The 18,358-nt window shown below is 43.2% G+C and overlaps 1 protein-coding gene across 1 annotated transcript in view; it reads right to left on the bottom strand.

Moving 5' to 3' along the window:
* SORBS1 (sorbin and SH3 domain containing 1) overlaps window positions 1–12,929 on the bottom strand; it is a 163,804-nt gene extending 150,875 nt beyond the window's left edge. The window contains exon 1 of the mRNA XM_032190804.1: window positions 12,881–12,929. The gene's annotated coding sequence lies outside the window, so the exon portion shown is untranslated. The remainder of the gene's footprint in view (window positions 1–12,880) is intronic.
* Window positions 12,930–18,358: the final 5,429 nt, after the last annotated feature.

Genomic DNA, 18,358 nt, shown 5'->3' with positions numbered 1-18,358 from the left:
TACTTTGGGAGGGCTCAAGCATGTAATTCACACAGAAGGATGTGAACGCTGTGTGCATACTGGGCGCACTTAGCAATCACTTTGGCTGATACTCATGAAATAGTGGCTCTTCTATAGCAACAGCATGGACCTTGGGAAGATGCATGGGACTTATTAATTTAAGCCATTTATGTGACATGCAAGTGTTCTGAGGTATAAAATGACTTGGGAAAGTGACAGTCTGTTATTTCATTTCTTTAACACCCAGGGTATCTAGTGGATTGAATGGATGTTCCTCTATTTCATTGTGTATCCGCCTCAGTGCCCCTGCACTCTTAGATGTTTCAGGAGCATAAACAATGCTCCTCTATCCTTGATCATGCCAGGACAATTTCTGGATGTGTTCTCTGTTGCATACAACTAAACAAGTCATTTTTTCCTCATTCAGATTCAGATCCTGATTTGGTTAGGTTCTAAATACTTGAGCTGTGCTTTGTGTTGAAGTCTCAGCCTCAGTACTGTACTGAGCGGGGGTTACAATGCAGCATGTCAAGTCAGTAGGTATTCCAGCATGTAGCGCACGTCCAGAATGGCTTAATAGAAACAGAAGTCCTCAGTGGGAAATGATAGCTTTTTACAGGAACATATGGTCCACAACCACTCAGTGGCTATAAAAGTGCTTATCTCAACACTTCATGGAAGGCAAAGCAAAACAGAAATGAAAGAGCACACACATGGCTTCTGAAAACTCGTGTGATTAGTGGACTCGCATAAAATACTGACCGAACAATAGAAAATGTAGAAAGCTCCAATATTTAGAGCAGAAGCTTATGGTAATGAAGATCATTAAGACAACTTTTTTTTCTTTCTTAATTTTAAATCCGAAGATAGCGTCTCACACATCTGCTGCACTTTCCACTTATAATGACTCAAAAATCACTCCCACAAACCACAGGCGGGGAGCTCCTCCACTCACTGCAGGGAACCCAGATGCTTCTGGGGTAGGTTAAAATGGATGCTGGGAACTGTGCCACTATGCCATATCCAAAAAATGGGCTATCACCTGAATTAATGCCTCTGTACACTTGCAAAGTGCCAGGCAGAGACAGTGAGAACTCCTTCTCACATTTTCTCTTATGAGTTCCCTAACTACTCAATATGTAGTCATCATACTCATCATGGTATCATGATCAGCATGCACCTAGCAGGACTGCCTTGCACTAAGCCATCAACATTGCTTCCTGAATCATTTATGTTTTCACGTAAATTTGAATATTAGCGATGTAACAAAACACTCCCTGCCCACCTCAAAAAATCACAGCCTTGAGCACCAGCACAAAAAAAACAAGGTTCTTACTGTACAGCAGAACACAACACTTACTGGCAGGCAAAAATTCTCCAGTCGTATCATAGATGGGAGAGTGGAAGCATAAAAGAAGGTTGTGTAATTTACCCGTCACCCTGCTCTATATCAGTAACAGAGCTGGAAATAGAAACCTCCCCTATTAAAGACACCACATCAAGAGGCATGACAGGTGCTTCATGGAGCTCTGTTCCAAAGCATGTGCAAACTAGAACATGGGCATAACGTCAAGGGGAGACAAGGACGGGTGCTGAGACAGGCTCACTTAGGCTTGCTGGCGAATGCTTTCCCCTGCATCTATCCTGCATGCACTCAACAGCTTGCAGGAGATGAATTTTATCGTTCTGTCTGCACCTACGTGATGACAAGACGAGGTAACAGAACTGTGACTCACTTCTGATAGAGCCTTGATAATGAAAGGCAATAATCCCAAGGCTCTTCACTCGTGCAGAATGGTCTTCATTTCAGTGGGAGCCTTCCCAAATACAAAATGAATTGCATTCTCAGATTTGACCTTAGTTTACTAAGCTATTAGAAACAGAATTAATTAATTCTGACTAATGCAAGGACGGATCATGGTTTGGCAGGATGCCAAGTAAAGCAGACTTTTCACAGGATTAAGCTTTGTCTGAGAAGCTAACTGTCAGCCATTAACTAACTCAGCATCAAGAAGTTGCCTAGAATAAGGAGGTCTCTGGCATCCAGCAGCTCAAGAAGCCAGAATTTGTCACTCACTGCTAGCAGACGAGCAGAAGGCTCTGGTGTGCCCTTGTACTCATACTTTGGGATTCACGAAGGACTTTTGTTGCCGGGTGACTGAATTCTTGTCTTAGTTGATGTGCCAGAGAAGCAGCATGATATTCTTGAAGGTCATGAGTCTATGTAAAATTACCCTTTTTTTTTTTAAATAAAAAATGAAAAAAAAATTCATTTCAATGGCTAGATTTCATGTGTAAAAACTTCCCTGAATTGACTTATGTGTGTATATAACCTGGACAGAATCCAATTGCAGATTCATGAGCAACTATCCCCTAACAGTGATTTTGCTTTACCTCAAGTAACAGGGAACATACTAGTGCACAATTAAAGTCCATAATCAGCCTGAAATTCCTACAGACTTTTCTGTCTTTGTAACAAAAACAGGGGACCCAGTGGTCTAGAACTGCTACAGTACTGACAGATATTACTAGAGGACTAAAAACTATGATAGACAGGAAATCGTTTGTCATAAAATTTTAATCTTCCTGTAAAATAAAAGGAACAATTTACTAAGTGAAACATCTATCATCTCTCTTCTCCAATGGCTTATAATCTTTTATAAGAGAACAAGGGCATGCCACGAATTAGTCACAGTATTTCATATAGCTGACCTATGAGTCTTTATGAATACCAGGCTCTGTAATTTAAACAATAATTACCTTTTTAAAAACAAACAAACTAAAATACACAGTAATGCATCTAAGAAAAAAGCAGGACAAAAATTGACAAAACCAGCTGAAACTTCACATTTAATGGAAAAAGAAAAAATGAAACTCCACCCAGTTCTAATGACAATCAAAAAAAGTAAGTAAATGTTTGTGCATACAGATTAAGATTTGGGAAATTTCTAACATCTTTGCTTTGGGAGGAAGAGGTGGAGAGGCCCACATTGTCCTCACTTGCTGTGCTGAGCTGGCAATGCCCTGGGCCCTCTCCAGAGCTCCTCCATTAACTGCCTTTGAGGAATGTGTGGAGGCCTGAGACCACCAGGGAGCACTGAACCGCTGGGGCCTGGGCCTTCCCTGCGGGCTGGACTCTGCCCGCACCAGCCCTTGTCAGCGCAGGCCCTCCACACCATCAGGGAGAATCGCAGGGCCAGCGGTGTGGTGTTTGACAGGACTTCTGTGAACCCTGCCGACTGTGGGACATCTGTAAGGGGCTTCCAGCCTTTGAGCCTACAGCACTGCGTGAAAGGAACAAAGAACTGAAGTGCCACTGCAGTGGTTCTACATTCTCTCTCACTCCCGATTAATTCCAGGCCAACTTATTTCAATTTAAAAACCAAAAGGGAGAATTTATTTGACATCCTGTCCGGAGGCTCAGCCCAAAACCTTCCTGGATGAATCTAGTTCACTGAAGCCAATGAGATTGTTTCCATCAACTCCACTAAGTTTGGATCAGGTCTGGGGTCCCTTGCGCTGGCAAGAAGAATCTGAGGCTGGACGGCAGCTCGCAGAGTCTGATGAAACATGAGTCACCACACACCACAGCTCGCAGTGTCTGAGCTCTATTGAGTGCAGTATCAGCAGCAGAATATTTGTTTGGGTCAACACAATGAGCGCATGCCTGACACTATGGTTTTCAGTGAGCACAAATATGCAAATCTGAGTGCTGTCATAGCTTGTTTGTTCCAGTAAAATACAAAGCAAGACAGCAAGAAAGAACAAAAATGAAGGCTGGGAGATGGCAGACAGTTGTTGCCCTCTCTTAAATAAGGCCTCACAAAATAGCAGGTGACTCTCCAGCAGCCATCTCCCAACTTCACAACTATGCACATCAGAGCCATTAACGTTATAAACCTTCCTCCAAGGGAGGAGATGCCAGGAGACAGAGGAGTCGAGTGGAGATGCTGAGGTACTCCTAATTCTGCCAGCAACCTGATTGCAAAACAAGACTCTTGGGTTCCTTTTAATCAAAATTCCACCCAAAGAGAAACAGACGTACCAAATATGTAAATCGAGGAAAAAGACTTACTGGCAGGAGTGCCACGAGTTAAAGCCAGATGCAGTGAGAAGGAACACCTCTGCCTCTTTCATTTCCTGCACCTAACAAAATGATTTTATGTGGAATGCCTGACTGCCCAGCCTATCCCACTTTCCATCCTTCTGAGCTAAATAACAGGATTCCCTTTTGTCCTTCCATGGATTCTTACCCAAGAATCTCCAGCATATTTATTTGCTTGATATACCATTTCTCATAGAATTCTTACTGCTTGTTTTTAGCACCAAAAGACAGACTAGCATTTTTATAGATCATAACCATCACGTAAAAATATGTGCATCACATTTCTCAGCTAATTAGAAATAAAACATAAACAGCCTGATGTAACTGTAATAATCTCTCATTCAGTATCATAAGCAAAAAGATTGATTGCCAGTCATTTTCCCCATTCACATCCATCTGTTATACAAAGAGACACATTGACCCAGGAACTCTAATCTGAAACAGTCTTTGGGGGCTTTCTTCATTTCATTTTTCTCTATATTTTTAATTTTTCTCTAATTTTTAATAAAACAAGCTCAGTAAAATATTAAAATATTAACACTGTAATTTTTAAAAATATTTTTCAATATTTTAATCAATATTTTAATATTGACGCTATTTTAAAAATAGTTATCCAGAGATTGATCAACAAACTGAAGCTATAAATGATATATATTTTAAGAATTTTTTAAATAAAAACCTCATCATTAATAAAGACCAAGTGTATCCAGGCCTGAAGATCTGTTCTATCCTGAGTATCAATCTCACAGTCAGATAGCCATCTCTGTGTGAAGATGTTGTTAGTTTCTTCTTCTAAGTACTTTCAGTCATTTTTTCTATGGATAATGTATCTCATGATTGAATGAGCAGTGTATTATTTATGAAAGTCTTCATTTCATAGGAGAACTCTTGTAAAACTACACAGACTGATAAGAAAGGACAGAAAGCCTATGGGTTTTCTACTGCTAGTTTTGTCTCACCTGTCTGTGGCAGAAGAGGACTCACTACTGAAGACACAAACTGTCCAAGGATGCTAGGTCACAGACCAAAGTCTAGCTGCAAAGCCACAGATAGGAAAAGACATCAGCCCGCAAGGCTCCATCTCAGTCCTCACACTGGAGTCCATGTCAGCAGCACTATGCCTCGCTGCCTTTCTGTCCTCCTAATCCTCCCACTCCCAGTCTTCTGACTTATTTGGACTAAAAGTGTGCTCATTGCCATCTCTGGCATATTTGCACAAGGCCTATTGTTACAAGGACCTTGCCCTTGGTTGGTGCCTATGCTGTTTGAATCCAAGCAATAAAATAGAACCTGCTGCAAAAAAAGACCAAGAGCACCTTACAGTTATAATCATACGTTGTTTGTATTACAGCACTGCCATGATACATGTAATCAAGCACTGCTTTTAGGAGAACCACAACACAGTTTGTGCAAGTCTTTGCAAAATCCAGATGCTAGAACAGCAAGCAAAGGCTGTTGATGTGCACAAGGTACTATGTTCAGCTACAAGTATCCTCAATGTTGAAGAAAAGTGATTTCCAGGTTTGGGTTCTCTGATTCTGTGATTTTTCACACATTTGTGTAGTTGGCATATATGTGAGTTGTGAGTCTCTATAGCCAAGAGCCAGGTGCCTAGCAGCATGCAAGGGAGGAGCCAAACTAAGAATTCTTCATCAATGTTTGTCTCACCTGGTCTTACAAAACCATGCCACCCTTGCTTGGTATATCTTACCTTGTAGGAAGTAATTCTTCTGCCACATGGATTTGCATTTATTCTACATTCACATAACACCTTGCATAACTTTGCTGGACATACAAATGTACAACAGAAATCTCTTTTTTTTTTTTTAAAAAAAAAAACAAAAAACACCACCCCCAAAATCATTTCCTTGGTTACTTACCCAAGAAAACAGACTCAGAGAGGTACTGTACAGAAAGAGAGAAAGAAGAAACTCAAGCAAGGATGCATCAAGGAAACAAATATTTACAGAATCTTTGTTCTTTTTGAATCTTTTACAGGGAGACATACAGGTTCTTAGCGCATACTGTGAGTAGGTTTTCCTCTGCTGTTGTAAACTCTTAGAAGAGGAAAAATATCAATAGATAAGATAAAAAGATAAAAAATATAAAGGTGTAAAATATTTAGAGGGTTCTTTTAATAATTAATCAGCCCAAGAGCTTTTCAGACTAGCTGTACTGACAGCACAGCCAGACCTTTCAAGAGAAGAAATAAAACTAAATACCTAGTCATCTATTAAAATGTGTTGTCAGAGTGCTATTTCTAGCCCTCTGAATGTCACACTGCATCAGAAGAAACTGCAAAACCTAATCATTTTTTCTGAAGCTGTAAGTCTGGGGCATGTGTAGCTTTTAACTGTCGCCCAACATGTTTGAGCATGTGACGTGTTCTTTCCCAATTTCTTTGTGATGCTGACTTGTGCCCAACGCGTTTCTGAGAAGATTTCTTCTTCAGGGACATGTTATGCTGGTACAGGGTGCTAAGCAGTATTTCATCATAATTTTCTTTGCAGCACAAAACTTGACTGGTAAGTCTAAGATGATGTACAGAATACTATGTGCAGTACCTCTCCCAGTACGTGAGGGAGGGGGCTCCGTTGTAATTAATACAAAGTTCCTCTGTAAGGCTTCTGGAGATAGAGATTGTATCCTGGTAGTTGTATAGAGCAGTGAAATCACCTCCTGGAAGGAACCTCAGGATGGGCATCAAGTGACCCTGCTGGTGTTCCCAGAGAAAAGCTCAGACACAGGCAGCACTGCGAGGAGACCTGACGTGGTACAGACTCTAGTCATACCATCTACCCTTGCAGTAATGATTTCAGGTGGGTAAGATGAGGCGGGAATCCTTTGAAAATACCCCTCAGCTTCACATTACCGGAAGCAAGGACAGGTAGGATTTTTAGGCAGCCTGAGCTCACCCTGAATTCAGACTTTGCAAGGGACAGCATTGTCAGATCCCTGGTGCTGGCGGGTTACCCAGCATCTGGGACCTCAGTCATTCTCCAACATACAACGTGGATATGGACAGATCACATTAGTCTTCCTGGCTTTTACACCCTTTACCTAGCTCTGGCTGAGCTGCCTCTTATGATGACCAAACATGCCTCAATGAGGAATTAAGCAGAAGACAGCCAGCCACACTTCAAAATCCACTACGTGCTTGTGGAGCTCAGTACTGCATGACTGGTTGCTCCCTCAGTACCTCCTCCCCAAACACAAAAATGACTTTCCACAAGGATAAGAGGTAGTTCGTGTGCAAATAAATTCCACCCATTATTTTAGAAAAGCAACCATTTGTAAGAGCAACACTTTCCTCCCCCAAATTCTACAAAATTATAAATTAGAGTTACAAAAACCACCACGGCAAAGACAACTTATTTGAAGAACCACTTGTAAGTAGTTTATCACAGTACTTGGCTCAAAGCATACTGCAAAAAAATGAACACAAAGAGTAGGAAACAGTTGTCTGTTGAGCAGAACAGACCTGGCATGATCTAATACTACCCGTTGTTTAAATAACACCAGCAATATATATGGCTAATACCTATAAATTTTCCTAGACTGGGATAGTTTTGTGAATGTATCATGATCTACCATAAATACTGTATAAACTCTTGGATGAGTTGATCTGAATATTTCTGGGATAATGATAGCTATAATCTGACATCACATCATACCAGATTCTGTTCCAACACAGGAATCATAGCTATTTTTCAGCTTTTCTGAACTACAGGATTGACCTGAGCTAGGCAAGGGCTAAGGCTACCTTTCATGTCGTTGCTGCTATTGACACAGCTGGGCAAAATTCCAAGCGGACAGTCCCTAAATCTGGCCTCTTCCCCTCTCAGGGTCTCACATGACTGTCTGGCCCTGCGTGATCTGGAAGAGCCATGGCTATGATTGCAAAGGGCATTTGACTGTGAGGACCTTGGCTTGGCCTTCCTGTGAGGCCACCACTGCTGATCTTTGTAACAGCAATGTTGTGGGCTCTGGGAAGTGGGCTGAAATCACAAAACCCATAATAACAACTGCTACTTCTGATCTTACATGCTAGGATCAATACAAACATAGAAACAAATTAAAATGGACTCGCATTCTTTTATGAGTCTCCCTTTCCACATAGTTACTTTCAGCTTAATTGTGCTCCTTCTGATTTAAGGAAAGGTAACTTCTGCTGTTTGTGTGAGTGAGTGCCACTGTGTTTATTCAAGACAAGAAGAGTCTCCTGGTCTTAGGGTGTATTTCATGGATATTATGTAAACAATCAATTCTTTGAAAGACCAGAATAGCTATAAATCAAACCTGTAGGCAAACTGTTTTCATGCATGCTGCTGTGTTTCCTGTTTACTCATTTTGATACAGACATTGCAGATCCCAGCCATTAGAGCACTGAGTAGTTTTCTCTTGGTTCTCAGGATAAGAGGAAATGGAATTATTTCAGTAGTCATCCTAACAAAGAATAATTTTAGCAACAGTTTGCTTTCTAAGATAAGGCTACTCACTTCAAAGTTTGCATTGTTTTTTTAAGAGGGCAAACATCAATAAATTATTACAAGATTGGCTGTGGATATCAAAGATAATTTCTTGTAGAAATTGCTTCTTCTCTCCACATGTCATTTTTCTCAGCTGTAAAATGGTGGCAAAGTTGCCTGCCTATGCTGGCATCTGTAGATAAACAGATTTAGTGCTATTCTGTAATGCTAGAGGGACTAAACACAGGATATAAGACAAAAATACTTGAAAATCAATTCAGATTGTTTCCCCTTATTGTGAATGGGTAAGAAATCCAAACACCCGGGTTTACACTGTATACATTGGACAGGTGTGAAAGTAAAGGAAAAAGAGAGAGAGAATAAGACACTGGCTGGCATATAGGCATTCACACCCCAAATTCAGATATGAATTTTCTGATTGGAAAAGCACATCACTAAACCAGTTCCTCTACCTAATAACTCTCATCTAATACTATTTGTTTTTCTAAGCACATTCCAATGAACAGCATCTATGACACAGGGATCCAAAATTATTTAATCATGTTTCATGACATCTTAGTGAGACCATGAGAAGGTATACATGTATATAAAAGTGTTACTCCTTCCAGTTTTTAAACAGCGTTTATCTGTGGGATGGCACATAGTGTCCGTTTTAGCAACATTCAGCACCCATACGCAAGAAGCAGAATGAGGCATAACTGCACCTGGTTAGCAGTGTTATTGCAGTGTGGCCAGTCACCACTACCCATGCTGCAGTTTGGCAGAGACCAATTCTCATGCAGAAAGAACAGTGGAGTTCTGAGGAACCAGAGAGTGTGTGGTAGTGTAACACCTTCTTTGAACGACATCTCCAGGAGCACCTTTGCCTTTACTTCCATGCTTGGTTGGATAAATGCTGTCTCAGCTGAGACTGAAGACATGGCATCATCATTACCTGAACCCTCTCCACTAGCTGATCCCAATACCAAGTCAGACCAAAACCTGCACGAAGGGTAGCAGCACAGGAACAGGGTCTGCACAGGAAACGAGGCTGAAATCACACTGAAGCTGAAGGTCAGGTTCATAAATGCCTATTTAGGTATATAGATTAAGCGCCAATCACTCAAGGAAAACAAAAGATGTGAAGGGAAGCATCTGGATACTCAGCATTGTTGAAAACTCAGTCTTTTGATAGACTCCTACTTCAGAAATCTTGAGCTGCAAGAAAAAGCCTTAGCATATTCTTTTGCACTATAAGAGCAATGAATAAAATAACCTACCCATGGCTAAGAACTTCAAAGGCCTCAATCAAAAAAAAATAATTGTTGGAACACTGGACGTTATCCTTCTGCCAGTGCATTTCCCAGTGGGAAATAAATCCAAAACAAAAAATCTCACCAAAAAAAAAAAAAAAAAAGCTTCCCTGTTGAAAACGTCTTGTTCACTTTTAAAAGTGCAAGCATTTTCTACAACTCTTCTGGTATTCTCTGCTATGACATAAATTAGGCTTAGCAATGAAAGTGTTGACCCTGTCTTAGCACTTGCACCAGAAATGACACATACTGTACAACCTAATTCCGTAATGCTCATTCACATATATAGCTCCACAGAAGTTAATGGGATTATGGAGGGGATTGAAGACTTCAGGACTAGACCAACAGAACCTCTCTGGCTCATTGCAAAGGACTCACAATGACTGTTCATCCATCTTAGGAGACATATACCACAGACTTTGCTCAAACAAAATAAATAAAAACATTAACAACACTGCTTTGACCTCCCTGTCTGCCCTATTCTGTACCTGAACAAAGAGGCATTTAATGAAGTTAAAGACTAGGAAACTCAAAAAAAACACCCGTGAAACATACAGGCACAGGTAATTAACTGGTGTAGCTCTCTGCTGCAGGATACCATTGAGACAGAGCATTTTCTATTAGTTTCATCAATTGATTATCACACTGGATATAGCAACAAATCAATCAATAAATACGTTCTGTGACCAACATCTGTTGCCATCTTTCAATAGAGACCTGTGTGCCTGCACACGAGTGCACCTGAGCATACATACGCAGAGCCCATTCTTAAACACGGAACATGTAACTTGGACAAAGGTTTAATGTTCTTGGTTTTCTCCCAGACTCAACCTCTGCAAAAACAGTAAACTCAGCCACTCCACATTTGCAAGGTGCTTCGAAGTCTCCCTGAGCTCTCCTTTTTCCTCACGCCCCCCCAAATATTTTCCCTCCCCTACATATAAAAAACACAAGAAGAGACCTGCTCATCACATGACCTTCCTCTGGAGGAATCCTCACATTTGTACTCTCTGAGCCGCCTATGTGTTGGTGAAAAAGGAAGCTGCAAATAGCATTCACAGAGAAAACACAATTCTTACCTTCTTGACTTTTAGGTTAGCCTTCTGGGCATGTGCAAGTTACTGGGCACTGTTTCTTTCTTGTAGACAGGCTAGGCATGAGCTTGTGTGTTTGTGTGTGTTTATGTTTGCAATAAATCTGATACATCGCAAAGAAGGCACAATCACTGTGTTTTGACTGCCTAAATATAACTACTTCTGTCTTTTTATGATTTTATCAATGTTATTGGCTTTATAGAACGGAATTATCTTTAAAAATACTATTATCATTTTAAGGTAATAAATATACTTACTGTACCAGAAAAAGGAACACAGAAGAAATGAGAGTCAACAGGGACACTAATGTGACACATATGTGTGTTTTCTGTATGCACCTATATGCAGCGGAACCAACATGGTCCAGTCCCTACAACTCAGGAGACAGTACCTCTGCTGATAACCTTGAGCAAGCTAAGCGTACCCTTGCCTTCCCAGTACCTTCTTGGTAGAGAAGCTGTCCAGGACAAATGCTTCCTTTTTGTGACACAGAAGTAACGGATACAAAAGAGAGCAGTCCTTCAGTAGCACAATTCATAAAAACAAATTACTAATGTACCAGAGATCGCCCTGGAACAGCAGCACAAACAGCAGTACTGGGCAGAATAAGAAGCTGAAACTGCAAGCGAGCAAACATTGCTCTTCAGATGGAAGAGTGAAGAGCATATTGAGCTTAGAAAAACCCCCAGCAGCATCCTGTGGGCTCCACTCCGATCCCCTTGACCGGGGAGCCGCGATCAGTAGCCACGCGTGGAGGCACAGCAGCCGCGGCGCTGCTATGAGCACAGGGCACTCACTGGTTAAAAATCAAACATGGGTAGCAGCAGGAGCACAGGCAGTTTTGCTGAAATGAGATCTGCACAGCAGGGCATGCATGGCTTTTCTTCATTACCCTAATAGCCTAATAAATAAATAAGGTCCATGACAATCATGCTGGTGATTTTTTTTCTTTCCAAGATGACTTAGGAGAGAGGTAGCCATATCGGGGCTGCAGACTCTGATAATGTAAATAGAAAACAGAGAGCCAAATGAAGCCCTTTTTGTGACAGAATTTAATTAAAGCACTGTGAATTCTCAAGCATCTAAACCATTCACCAAGCACTGGGGCTACCTGAAGCTGCCAGTGATCCTCTTTTGCTCCTGAATTGCTTATGAGCGGATCACAAAAGGTACTTACACCTCTGCATAGAAGCACACAAAATCCAAGTCCTCAGAAGTGACAGTGACCAAGGCTAACCAGCAGCCTCTCTACCTCAAGCACCAGGGTTTCATCCCCAGCTCCTGTTTTACCCGAACTATGGCAAGCGTTGGGTTCCCGAGGTACCGTACCCTCAGCGTGTCACACGCAGGGCAGCCCTCATGCGCTGCTGACTTGGTAATTGCATTATCCGCAGGCGCTGATGAATGAACAACTGTAATGCATACATCCTGGCCCCAGCTCTCCCGGGACAAGGAGGCGCAGCCTCCCCACGCCAGCCTCGCTCAGTTCGCTGAGTCCGAAGGCGCACAGAAAATGCCTGTGCGCATTGCCTTTAATTTTAAAGGCAGCCTTACGTTCTCCTCCCTCTTCCCACCGACGGAAGAATACCGTTTCAATTCTCAAGCAGGAGAAAGTCCTTCCCAAACCTACTTCTCTGCACCCGCGATCTCTTTAACCTGCAAATAACAACGCGTGAATCACAGCGCGCAAAACCCGCGGCGTAACGCCGACCTCATACACCTACAGCCCTACACCCGGAGGGGCTGACACCCCCGGCAGAGCGGTCCTTTAAAGAACACCGAGTCCTTATGGCTATAAATAAGCTCCGGAATAAAATGGAGCCAAAGACATTGCAAGCGCGGAGCCGGGGCAGCCACCGGCCGCCGCCCCCGGCCAGCCCGACACCCGGCGCTGCTTACCGGGCAGCCCAGGCGGCGGCTCCCCCGGTCCCGGCTCCCTCGGCCCCCGGTTCTCCCGGCCCTCGGTTCTCCCGGCTCGGCCCGGCCCGGCCCCGGCTCTCCCCGGCAGGCGGGGGCCGATGGGCGCCGCCTCCCCTCCCTCCGCCCCCCCGCGGCACCGAGCGGGCCCTGCCACAGCACCCGGGGAGGGGGGGGGGGGGGGTCGGAAAAATAAGAAATAAATCAAATTTTTAAAATGAAAATTGGGGAGCGAGGAGAGCCACCCGTGGGGCCCCAGCCCCTGGCGACCTGTTGCCGGGGGGGGCAGCGGGTGTGCGGGGCTGGGGGCGATAGGAGCGGGCTTACCGGTGCTGAGCGAGGGGGGCTCCGGTGCATCCGCCGCCGGGTTTATACGTGTGGGTTACACGGCAAGGAGGAAGGGGTGAAGGAAGGGCGAGGAGAGAACCGGTACATTGCTGACTGCTTCATCCGGAGAGGAAAAAAAAAAATCAAATAGAGAGGGGAAATCCCTAACAGATCCCTGCCCCATTCACCCTGCCTTACATAGGATCGGTATTGCCATTTAGGCTCCGTTCATGCTTAGAGGCACAGCATCAGCCTAGGTGCTCTCCTAAAGTGAGGGTAAGGCAGCCGGTCCTGAGCAGAGCACATGCACACAACACCGAAATGAATCAATCCACGCTAGGTCTGATTGGAGCTCCTTTGTGTAAGGAGGAAACGCAGTGGACACGGAGGGAATTTCATCTTCCCCAGACTACCATGACATCTTGCATCCCTTTCTCTTCTTCAGCACTCACAATTCTGTTTTCTTTCTTTTTCTCCTTCCAAGTTCTTTTTACCTTTAATATGCTGAAAGGCATAGAAATCTAGCTTGTCTTGATTGCTACCCATGGATCAAAAAATATCTCCAAATAATTCAAAGCAATTGCCAAAAGAAATGAAGTAGACATCAATCTGCCAGCTGAGAAAACATCAAATGTATTTTGGCTACAATTGCCCGAAGATGCAAAGGAAGCTCAGCACCAGACTTTGCCCCATTCAAAAGCCCACTAACCTCTCAAGGACAGCTGGAAAAACCTCCTTAGTTTCAGGGAGCTGAACCCGTACAAAAGGCAAGCTCTCTGCCTTCCAGATGGGGAGCGGAAGTTTGCCACGATGAGCTGAGCAGCCCTCCGCTTCTCGCAATCCCCACGGGAGAGGGACGTGACCACAATCGCAGAGCAGGATGGCCAGCCAGGAAATCCCAAATCTGAAATCCAGCTTGGGCAGAAAATAACTTGCGGGGCAAGCGCTCGCCACACCTGTCTGCTTCTCTCTCGCCCAATGGGGAGAAGGGCGATAAAATTTGTGGCATCCTGCCAAAACCATTGAACCAACATAGGCACAAAACCTCACAGTACTCACGCTGAATATCATCAAGGAGAAAAAAACTGATGAGATTTTATTCAATGATTCCCCCCTCTGCCCTGCAAAAGACTCCCTGTGTTGTCAGGATAGCAGTCTGTGAGAATTATCCCAAGGGTAACCCCCTGGGGTAGACCTAACACCTGAAGCACTCATTTTCGATTTAGGGATTTGCTGAAGTGCAAAATATGTGTGAATTTGCGTGTGTATACATCTCCATACAAAAGAGGCAGAGCCCAAGAACAACATACAGCCAGATAATTGTTGTAGCATTGATCTCTCTTGACCTGGTCAGGATCTGTAAAGGTTATTTGCCTGCCTTGAAACAGTGCTTCTATGGACCAGCTCAAGGACCTTCAATTTAAGCAGTAAATTTGCTAGTTTGTCCCTGGACCTAGGAATGCCAACTCTGATCTAGAATACCTGTCCTGTCACAGGCTCTAGTGTGGGGAAGGCAGACAGGTGCTAAACACAACAGATCTTTATATCAGATAGATACATGAGGGGCACAAAGCGAAGCTGGCCATACCCTTCTACCTCATTAGCACCTCTCAGTGCTAGAGGTCCTGGGCCTTGTGTCTTCACTGTCAGTATACACTCCTACAATCCTTAGAAAGATTACACAGCTGCTTTATGGACCTGCATCAGTACAAATGAGATGACAGGATCACAAGGCATGCATGAGTGATGGTCTTTCTTGCTTGGAACAGAGGAGACAGGTCTGTTAGGACTCGAACTGAGCGCTGACATCTGAGGAACGACCACCAAATGTCCTACCTCCAGCAGCAGGCTGCTGTAAGTCAAACCATGGACAAACTATGACTGCATACTTACATACACAACCCAGTTTTCAAGACCTGTCAAGCTTTTCTGAACATCTACTTAATTAGAGCAGACAGCTTTCAAGAATGCATCCCCAGAAAAACAAGCCTGCACCACTTAGTTCATATGGGTAAAAGACCACCAAAATATATTCAGGCTGTCCATGAGAAGCCAGCATTTCCTGTGGCTTTGCACCTTACTGATGTCAGCAGGTTAATTTACAGATGCCCACCTGCTAAGAGTTTTGGAAACTGCAAAAACTTGTCTCTTGAAATGCTCCATCCCTAAACTCCACTCAGGAGGAGGAAGCCTGCCTTCCTGCTTGTGCCCCTGCTGTATTAAAGACCTGTTATTGACTGTTATGTTACTAGCAGCTAGCCATTTCACTTCTAGGATGACACAGAGAGAAAAGAGCATGAATGCAGGTATATAGCAGGGCCAGTCGATTGTTAGGAAGTGAGCTCAGCCCCTCCCATGAGGTGCTGCGTTAGCAGAGGGAGTGAATCTTTCATCACAAAGCTGCTGGTGAGAAGAGGTTACTCACTAGGTTTCGTCATAGAGTTTGAGTGTCTGAAGGTGTTTAGCAGAGGCAGCTCAGTCTGAATGAATATTCCCTGTGATGATGTCCATCTTCAGCAAAACTGCCCCAGAGGGCAAGGACTGAGCTCTATTTTTCTCTTGAATGGTTTCTTTCTAGGACAAGTACAGGGAGGAGGCTGCTCGCACTGATACTTCAATTAAAGGCCTGTAAAAATGTCTAATGGCCTTCACGGTGACACCAACTGACAGGCATCCATCTCGCTCTTTTAAGGGTTTGTCCCGTGTGCTAATTTAACAACTGTCCCACACTTGCAACCTTGAGACATTACCCAGGTGCTTTGGAATTTTAATTCTAAACTAAATACCCTCACCGAAACAAGATAAATGTAATGGCTAAATAGCTGCTATGAGAAAACAGAGATAAACGGATTACGGTGCAACACAGACAAAAAGCACTCAAAAGCAGATCAGAATCTTTCTTACTAGGAAGGCTTTGGCTTCACCACATTTGTTTTTTTCCCCTTTTAGAATGAAATTCTGAATTTTTGAACAAAAATATAAACACAAACATTCAACAGACAGCTGAGTCTGCATCTGAGTCCGCATTCAGGTTGCAGGAGCTGTGATACCTCCCTTGAATTTTTCTGTACTCTCACAAAAGATGCAACATCATTGTTCCTTCTAAATGATAAATATTCAGATAAATATACAGTCACAAATACTCCAAAGTCATTGAAGTCTGTGAGACTTTTGTGATCATCATCATGATGATGAGGGTTTACCCGATTGACCATTACATTCCCCAGACTGTACCTCTAGATTATGTTGGAGAAGGCACCCATCAGGTCTTTGCAAAAACAGGCTCAGTGCTGCCATGAAGTGCTGGGAGGGGGATGCCCTGAGTGGGAACTGGACGGGACACCGCTTGCCAGCACCTTGCTGGCAGTGATTGGAGAGGAAGAAAAATCCCTGCTTGACTCAAACCCATATACACTTTGCACAGCAGAATGCCACCTTATTTAAACATGCATCTTATTATTTAAAAATACAAACATATTTTTAAAACAAAATCTTTGACCGCACTGATTCCAAAGCATGACATTTCCATAGCTATTTTCTGAGCAAAAGTGCACCTTGAAGGTGAACTACCCCACATAATACACAGCAGTTTAGACAAGCGAATCAAGTGATGTAGGTAGGGTCAGCCTCTCATCTTCACAGCCTCAGTGCAGGTATACCAACACCAGGCCCCTCTTCGGGGTTCCTCTTCAACATCATACTGTTTGAACCAGACACAAAGGCATGCTTATTCTGTGAAGGCATCCAGACAGAACAACTGCAACATTTTCCAAAGGCAAAATCATAGAGTGTAGTGAAAGGGAAATTGTATTGAATTTTGCATTACTAACAAGGGATTTATGAGCATGCAGGCTATGTTTGTTCAATCAGAGCTGAAAAGAAAAACAGAATGATACGAAACATCCCTCTAATCCATGAACCCAGTGAACAGGATGGCCCCGGCTATTGTCTCAGTACATGTGGCTTGGGGTTCTTAATCCTTTAAATTATTGGCATGGTGCACTTGTTCTGTGACAGCTCTTTCAGACCTTTTCCCATCTCTATTGTTTTGTTTTCTGCTTGAGTAAATGGTAGAGCAAAAGTGAGACACATTTGTTTCTGCTGTCAGGATGAATGGGCCTGGATCATCATCACACTGCTGTTTCTGTCGACTTTGTATCTTGGCTAAGGCACACGGGCTTCCATCAAAAGAGGAGTACTCTCCCATTTAGTCTTGTATGAAAAGTGTAGGGAGGAAATGATGATGTGAACTACAAAGCTGCAGAGTTTGAGGGCCCAAATATAAAAGGCAAATTAAAAGGCAGAATCCACCTCATCTATATCATAGACCTCCATCCACATCTGTGGTGAGCAAAGGTAAGGTGACAATCTTGCCTCCATTTTTACAAATGGAGAAACTGAGGCAGAGTGGCAATATGACCGTGGCCAGCCAACAAACCAGTGGCACAGCAGAGCAGTGATCCCAGTCTTTCTTAATGCTGATCTCACCTTGTATCCACTACGCAGCACTGCCCTGGTTTTACATCTGAATCATTTCAAATTATTAAATCGGGATTACAGTGATTTATGCCAATTTTTCACAGACTAATGAGGGGAGCTGCTCTCTGGAAAGGCTCACCTATGAGGTGATCTCAAACAACACAAGGATTTTGTGTCACAGTCTTCAACCCTGGTGGTCTGCAGCACTGGATATGGTAAATGCTGCAGACTTCCAGCTGATATGAGAAGAGTAAAGATAGCATTGTCTTCTAGGAATGCTTATAAAAAAAGATTTGCACTTGTTCTATTAGCAGCCCTTATTTGTCCTTGAAAGACTCAGAATTACTTTAAAACCATTTAAGAGTCTCCAGAGAGTTCTGCTACCATTATTCTTCAAAATATAAATGGAATCACAGTAAAGAAATACGGTTCTTGTTGGTATCGATAAGAAAAAGGGAAGAAAGCCACGTTCTGTTTGTGCTTACTCTGGAGCCTCACTGGAGAGAGAGGACAAAGATAACCTTGGCATCTGTTGTTATATTCTGAATCCCAGGAGGAATGAGGGCTTTCAGTGCTGGTTTAACACTTCTCTTGCTGGGAACTAGGTGAATGGAACAAGCAGGCTCTGCCAACTGAGACGGTTTCTTCTGAACA

The sequence above is a fragment of the Aythya fuligula genome, chromosome 7, assembly GCF_009819795.1.
Source record: "Aythya fuligula isolate bAytFul2 chromosome 7, bAytFul2.pri, whole genome shotgun sequence".
Taxonomy (NCBI): domain Eukaryota; kingdom Metazoa; phylum Chordata; class Aves; order Anseriformes; family Anatidae; genus Aythya; species Aythya fuligula.
The sequence above is the reverse complement of the archived record's forward strand: the minus strand, read 5'-3'. Positions and strand labels throughout refer to the sequence as shown.